At 37.1% G+C, this 6839-nt stretch overlaps 1 long non-coding RNA gene across 1 annotated transcript; it reads left to right on the top strand.

The window, feature by feature from the left end:
• Nucleotides 1–887: 887 nt before the first annotated feature.
• Nucleotides 888–3933, top strand: LOC114037686. The gene is made up of 2 exons (XR_003568489.1): nucleotides 888–999; nucleotides 3328–3933. It is a non-coding gene; the product is annotated as an uncharacterized LOC114037686 (long non-coding RNA).
• Nucleotides 3934–6839: the final 2906 nt, after the last annotated feature.

The following is a 6839-nucleotide window of genomic DNA, read 5'->3' as shown; positions in this document are numbered from 1 at the left end:
ATCAATGATTTTTTTGTTTTCCAAGAGAAGGAGTGGAAAAAAAAAAAACCTAAACTATTAAATAAATGTTTGTGGTGGTGATGAGGTAGCAGGCACAATGCTAGGCTCGGGAGGCTAGTAAGACAAAAATGAAACAGTGCCTGCCCTCAGAGCACTTATATTCTAACAGAGAAGAAGACAAGAGGCACTTAAGTAAGTACACAGAGCATAGAGGCAATGTAATAAATACATGTGTTTGGAGGAGGGAAGTATCTAGGAGCTGGGGGATTAGGAAAGGTTACATTTAATAAGGTCTGTGTTTATTTGCCCAGGCTCTTTCCGATGCCTAGAATAGATTTCTTCCCCCCTTCTATCTTATAGAATTGCTAGTTACCTTCAAGGTTCACCCCAAGTGCTTCTTCATATACCAGGCCCATCCTGATCCTATCAGCCACTACTACCCTCTCCCTGAGCCCCTAGATTACTTTGTACATCATTTGGGATATTTTTTGTATTTACTTATCTGAGTGTATGTTGTTTCTCCCCAATAGAATGGAAGCTCCTGGAGGACAGGAATGGTTTCATTTCTGCCTTTATATCCTCAACACCTAGAACACAGCAGGAACTTAATAAATGCTTGTTGAATAAAAGTAGGCCTTGAATTATGATCCTCAGAAGCCTTTGAAGTCCTGCTTCTCTGTTTCAAATGAGCAAGATCTTGAAAACATTTAAGGAAATTTCTACTTGCTATGTTTCCTGTAATATTGTTGAACTGAACAATTATCCTAAGAAAAGATTTTGTGTCATCTCCAAGTGGGGAATTTGGGGGAGATATCATTATGCTTGCCTTCTCCTAAGAGTCATATGAGAGAAAATAATAATAAGTCGTTATGTTGTTTTTTAGATGTGCTGCCAGCTGTCTGGCCTGCAGTGGTCCCGGAGACAGAAACTGTACCAGTTGCCCTAGTAATTATCTCTTAGATACAGGGTCCTGCGTCCTTGGAGCAATCTGTAAGGATGGTGAGTACTGGAGTTCTAATTTGATCTTCTGTGTGATCAGTTGTGATCACTATAATGGGGAACCTCATGCGGTTTAAATTTTGTTAAAGGGGTGATAGGCAGGGCAGGCTGATAAGATTTCCTGTTTTTGATAGTTTGAAAGAGTGCTGTCAGCAATTAGCAAAAGCTTTCCACTGGTATTCTTACCTGTCATTCATCATCAAGTAATAATTTAAACTATAGAATAATAAAATGAATGAAAACCCTTACCTATAAACAGAAGATTAATCTATTTATTCCATAAGGATGGAAAACTGATGGTAGCTGAAACATGCATAACCAAGAAAATGGAGAAACAGGTCCTTTTGTTGTTAAAACACTGATTCAAGAATTTCCCAATTTATTGTATTGGGTTCCATTATCTGTATGTCTTCACGTGTTAAAAAAAAAAAGTATTTCTCTGGCGTTTAGTTTTAGGACATTTATCTGTCCTATTCAATAACTTACATTCTGCAATATTTTATGCCTATAGAACATGCTACAAAATTCTCCAATTACCAAACAAATAGACTAATGGCCCAGAACAAAGGATAAAGAAATGGAAATAAAAGAGAGGTTGAAATCTGATTCAATTAGTCATGATATTCTCTGAATACAAATATTAGATGTGGCTTGTGACCTTGAGCAAATAATAATCACTTCTCTGGCCTCGATTTTCTCCTCTGTACAAAGTGTCTAGACTCTAAGGTTCTTTCTAGTTCTGACATTTTATGATTCTATAATTAACTTCCCATCTCTTACACAGACAAGTTCTGCTCAAGTTGGGATCTTAGTTTTGTGTCCATGCAGTTATACTGACAGTGTTTTACGATGCTTCATCAAAGAATGGTATAGAAATAAGTGCCCTTGAACTTTCATACTTGCAGTGATGTATCATATACTTATGTCATCCTAGAAACAAATCAGTTAAGCACAGCTTTGATATGGGGAGTGGGATCATGACTTTGAAAGACAATCCCATTTGACCATAATGAAGACATTGTGTCTTTTTTCTTTCCCTTCCTTTGACTGCTTTTCACCTCTGCCTGAAATTTTCACAAAGAGGCAAAAATTAATAAAAAATGCAATGTCATTCAATAAGCATTTGGTAAGCATCTACGTGCGCCAGATAGTCTGAAGATACAAAGAAAGACAAAAGACGGTACTGGCTCTCAAGGCACTCACAGTCTATGAGTCTGTCCTGTTCCCAAGAGTTATACAGGGCTTTTTTTTTTCCTCTTTAAATGAATGTCCCCTCCTCTGAGAGATATAAAATTGAAACGAGTCTGGGAAGAAACCAAAACCACCACCTCAGGTTCTATTTTGGAATCATTTGGCAGAAGTTTCCATCTCTAGAACTGATTCTGATGTATGCCTACACAATGCTGGGGTGAGAGACGTGGCAAAGGAGCCTTGAAGGCTGTACAAATATATCCCCAACAGTTACATAGTACCAAAGGCATTTAAGCACACATCTTTGGCCTTTAAAAAGGTGGGGAAGATGTCTCTACATCCACAAAGTATGGAGAAAGATACTCTGTCTTCTCTAGAAAAATTTAGTGCCGTGACAGTCATACAGATTTGAAGAGGCCCACATCTCAAGCCAAACTCAAGTTATTCTGGGCTACAGGCAGGCAGGAATTTTAATAGATTTTGAAAATCCAAGCCATACCCCTTGTGTTGTCCTTGCCATAGAATTCACCCTTGCTCATAAGCATATGAGCTAATCTTGATAGGCTGGTAAAGTCCTTATTTAGGCAAGAGGGCACTGTGTAGATCAAAGTGAAAGAGGGAGCTGTATCATTTGCATTGTTGAACCATTCAGAGATGACAACACTGGAGACACACCAGATTTTCCAAAACGAATTCACTTGCTGTTTGGAATTCATGGGTTTTTTTTATTTGTTTGTTTGTTTATTTTCTTTCAAATACATATGACTGTATATTCTTTGACTCTAGATAATTCAAAATATGAAATTTCTTTGATGTATTTATTACTGATTTCTGATTTATCCTTTCTCTAATCTGTTTTTTTTGTCTTCTGTTTTTTGTTTTTCCTTTTCATAAAATGGATACCAATCACACTCCCTGTCGGACTGCAATATCTCTTCTTGAAACAATGCTGTTGATTGAAATCACTTGGGGTGGACCAAATTTCCTTCTTGTTGACTGCTCCTGAATGGTTTCTTCTGACCCCTCCCCTCCCCAAATCTACCTCTCTGACCAATCAAAACCTTCTTCCATGGGTGCGCACCATGCTGTCTACGTCTCCAACTCCCCTCCCTTTCTTGCTGGCCATTCATGGAATAGCAACGGAAGAATCGTGGGCCGAGGGCAGCTTTTGTATGCTAGTCAAAAAGAACAACCTCTGTCAGCGGAAGGTCCTTCAGCAACTCTGTTGTAAAACTTGTACATATCAAGGCTGAGCAGGCCACTACCCAGAATCTCTCTGTTCCTGTAGACTTCTAGATTAATCCATATTATTATTATTAAAAAAAAAAAAGAAAAAGAAAAAGAAAAACAAGAAAGCCACCGCTCTCTCTTTTCTCGCTCTTATTCTCTCTCTCAAGTTTGTGCTGGGAGATGGTGAACTGTTTTGTCAGAACTTAAATGAAAAAGAAAAAAAAAAACTACAACAAGCCTACCTTTTATAACTGGGCACTTGGTGCTAAGCGCCCAGAATCACAGAGTCAGTATTGTGTGGTGACCAAAGCATTTGATGCCAAAATTGAAGGTTAAACTAACGATTTGATTTCCTGTCAACTTCAGAGTTTCCTTGTTTTTGGAGGCCCTTTCCTCCCTCCACCCTACCCTCTCTTTTTCTTGCCTGTTTCCCCTCTGAGATGATGAAAGACGTGTTTCAAGAGTACTCGACAGGTTGACGTGGATTAAAACAGAATAAATGCTCCCATTGGTCTTCCGTGTGCGTGTGTCCATAGTTGGGGGAGGGGGGAGACTTCAGGAAAGAAAGCATGAGAGAATGATGATCATGCAGAAGTGCTATACCCATGTCTCTTGGCCACAGTCTTTCCAAGGTGAAAATTGACACTCGCCCACTGTCATCTACTTCATGTGCTATGTACTGGGTTTTTTCTTTTGTTTTGTTTTGTTTTAATTTACTTAACTTGAAAGGTCTGCTCTCGGCTTCCTGTTTGAAGGCAATGGGAACCAAACATGGGAACAAAGGAATGGAATGGTCCACCTGGGTTTCACCAGGGGCAGGTTTGCTGCTATTGGTTTAACTGTATCTCTTTGGGAGCTTTTTAACACAAATTCCATTCCATTCAACAAATACCATTGAATTGAGTGATCCCTGTTCATGTTTCAAATCAGCAAGGTCAACCTAGCCATTGAATGAAGCTCTTAGAAGATATGAGCATCAACTGTCTTCACTACCCCCCTCCACCCCAAAATACTAGCATTATAGACTATGATATCTACCTTGTCATACTGGCTTAAATTTTTCCAGAACCTAATTTGGTTATACTAGTGGGGAGTGGGGCTAGTGAGGAGGAAAGAATATAAAAAAAAATTATCTTTCCAAATTGGACCAATATGCTAGGAGGTATATGATAAAGGGACTTTCTTAGAATCAACAAGTTGTTTGTTTTTTTTTTTAACTTTCTGTATTTTTAATGAATGACATAATCATTTTCAAGCTTGTGCCCAATATGGCCAGGTAATTCATTCAAATGGTGCTGTAGTGTTTTTTTTCTCTTGTTATCTGAAGAAAACACATCTGGAAAATAGTATGTTGGTGGCATAATTGTACCCTCCCCCCACCACCGATTCTGTTATTCCGTCACTTGTTTCTGTTCCTCCTTAACCTTGTCATGATTTAGTTCTTACCTGAGCATTCTCGTGGTCCCCAGTTTGCTGGGCATTCCCTCTCTTGTGGTTTTCTCTCACTTCCTTTACACATTACAGAAACCAGCAAACTAAACACCAGAGGAAAAAAAAATGTTTTGGGTGAATTGGCAGAATTGGAAAAAGTCAAATACAACCTCTTGTCACTTCCAAGTTTCTCAGTTTGAAGAGATCTCTACAAATTGAAAGAGGGCTATATTTCAGGGAACATAGCTGGATTTTAAGTTTCTCTCTCTCTCTCTTTTTTTAACATACCAAAATTAGACTGTGCACTTAGGGTTTTTTGTGATTGTTTTTTTTCCTCTTTAAAGTTGGGGTGAAAGAAGGACATTTTTTTTTAACCTGGGAGCTATCAGGTAACTATCTGCTCTCTGTTTCTTAACACCTTGAATCCTTAGGAGTAATTGGCCTTTATATCTGTGAGAAGGAAGTAAAATGAGTCAAAAGTCAGTCCGTTGTTTTGGTGAAATAGAGGAGTACAACACTAAAGTGTCCATCTAAATAATCAGGATGCCATTTTAGTGTCTCAGTGACAGAATGGATTTTCTGATAGTGTTTTATTACTGTTAAGCCACATTTCAAATTTAACAAAAAAAACCACTTGTTATTTTTTTAATGGCATTAAAAGCATATGGAGCTACATATCAACTTATGAAGAACTAGAGAAACAATAGGTTTCATTCGTTTGTTTTCCATTTATGATACTGTAGGCCACACCTGGCTTTAGGAAAGCAGGGATGAAACTTGCAAAAGTAGAACACAGGCTTAAATTTTCAGGTGCCTACCTGTCTAGAACTATGGACAAATGTAACTAGGAACATAAAATAATGTCAAGAGAATATCCCAAGTCAACATAATTTTGTTTTGTTTGAAGAATCCATTTAGCTAGAGTAGCTTATGATCATTTGGAGCTCAAAGTTGATGCGATTAGAAAGGCAATAAATTATGATTTTTATTTGGGAAAAGCACAGTCACTTCGAAAGCTATGGAACCCCACCCATACCCACTTCATTTCCCATAGACCATCCAAATTTTGAGTATATTTATACTGGTTTAAGTACTAGTCTGTTACTGCCTCATTTCTCTACATAACATTATTAACTAGAACATAATGCTTTCAAAGTTTAAGTTAATGTTTTATATATATTATGTATAAATATATATATATATTCATAATTGAGATATAATTATGTAATGAATAGCAAAGAATTTGTTTGGATACTTAACAAATGCCTCTAACATTATTATAGAGACAAAAATTCATATCCACTGTTTCCTTTTTCTTTTTTTTTTAAACTAGTGACCCATTGTTAAATCCAAATTCATTTTTATTGAGAAACAAAATACTGTACATGTGTAAAATGTTCAGTTGTTTTTTGTAAAATATAGTAGAAATGTTGTAATTGATACTGGCCAAAATCAATGTTATTCCATATTTTATTTTTTCTATTAAATTAACCTGAGTTCCTGTTCATTTGATCTGTTTATAAGCCACATATTTAGGGGATGTGGTTTTGGAGGGAGGGGGAGGTCCTCTCTCTTTTAGTTGGATTTGAAATGAAACAGGAAGGAAGGAAAAAAGAAAAAAAAAGGAAAAAGGGGAGGAAGGAAGGAGAAAGAAAGAGGAAAGAAAAAATAAAGGAGACTTGTCATATATCTAACTGAAACCTCTGGAAGTCAGACTATTCAAAACTCTCTAGAAGACTCAGGCATGATTTCTTTTCCATTAAAAAATATTTATATATGTCCTCAATCATACAGAGGTTGGCATCCACTCTATAGAACTTCCATAGGTTTTTTTTTTTCATTTTCTTTCACCTACTTCTCCCTGATGCTTCTTAAAGGACATTCCTTTGTCCTTAATCACCACCATCAGAAGATGGCAGAGTTTGAAATTATCCATCTGTCTGTCTGTCTACCTGATGTCTGTCTACTTGTGTGTGTATATGTTGCTA

This window comes from Vombatus ursinus, unplaced genomic scaffold (assembly GCF_900497805.2).
Source record: "Vombatus ursinus unplaced genomic scaffold, bare-nosed wombat genome assembly UNPS02010495.1, whole genome shotgun sequence".
NCBI classification, from domain to species: domain Eukaryota; kingdom Metazoa; phylum Chordata; class Mammalia; order Diprotodontia; family Vombatidae; genus Vombatus; species Vombatus ursinus.
Note: the sequence above shows the minus strand (reverse complement) of the source record. Positions and strands in the feature narration are given on the sequence as shown.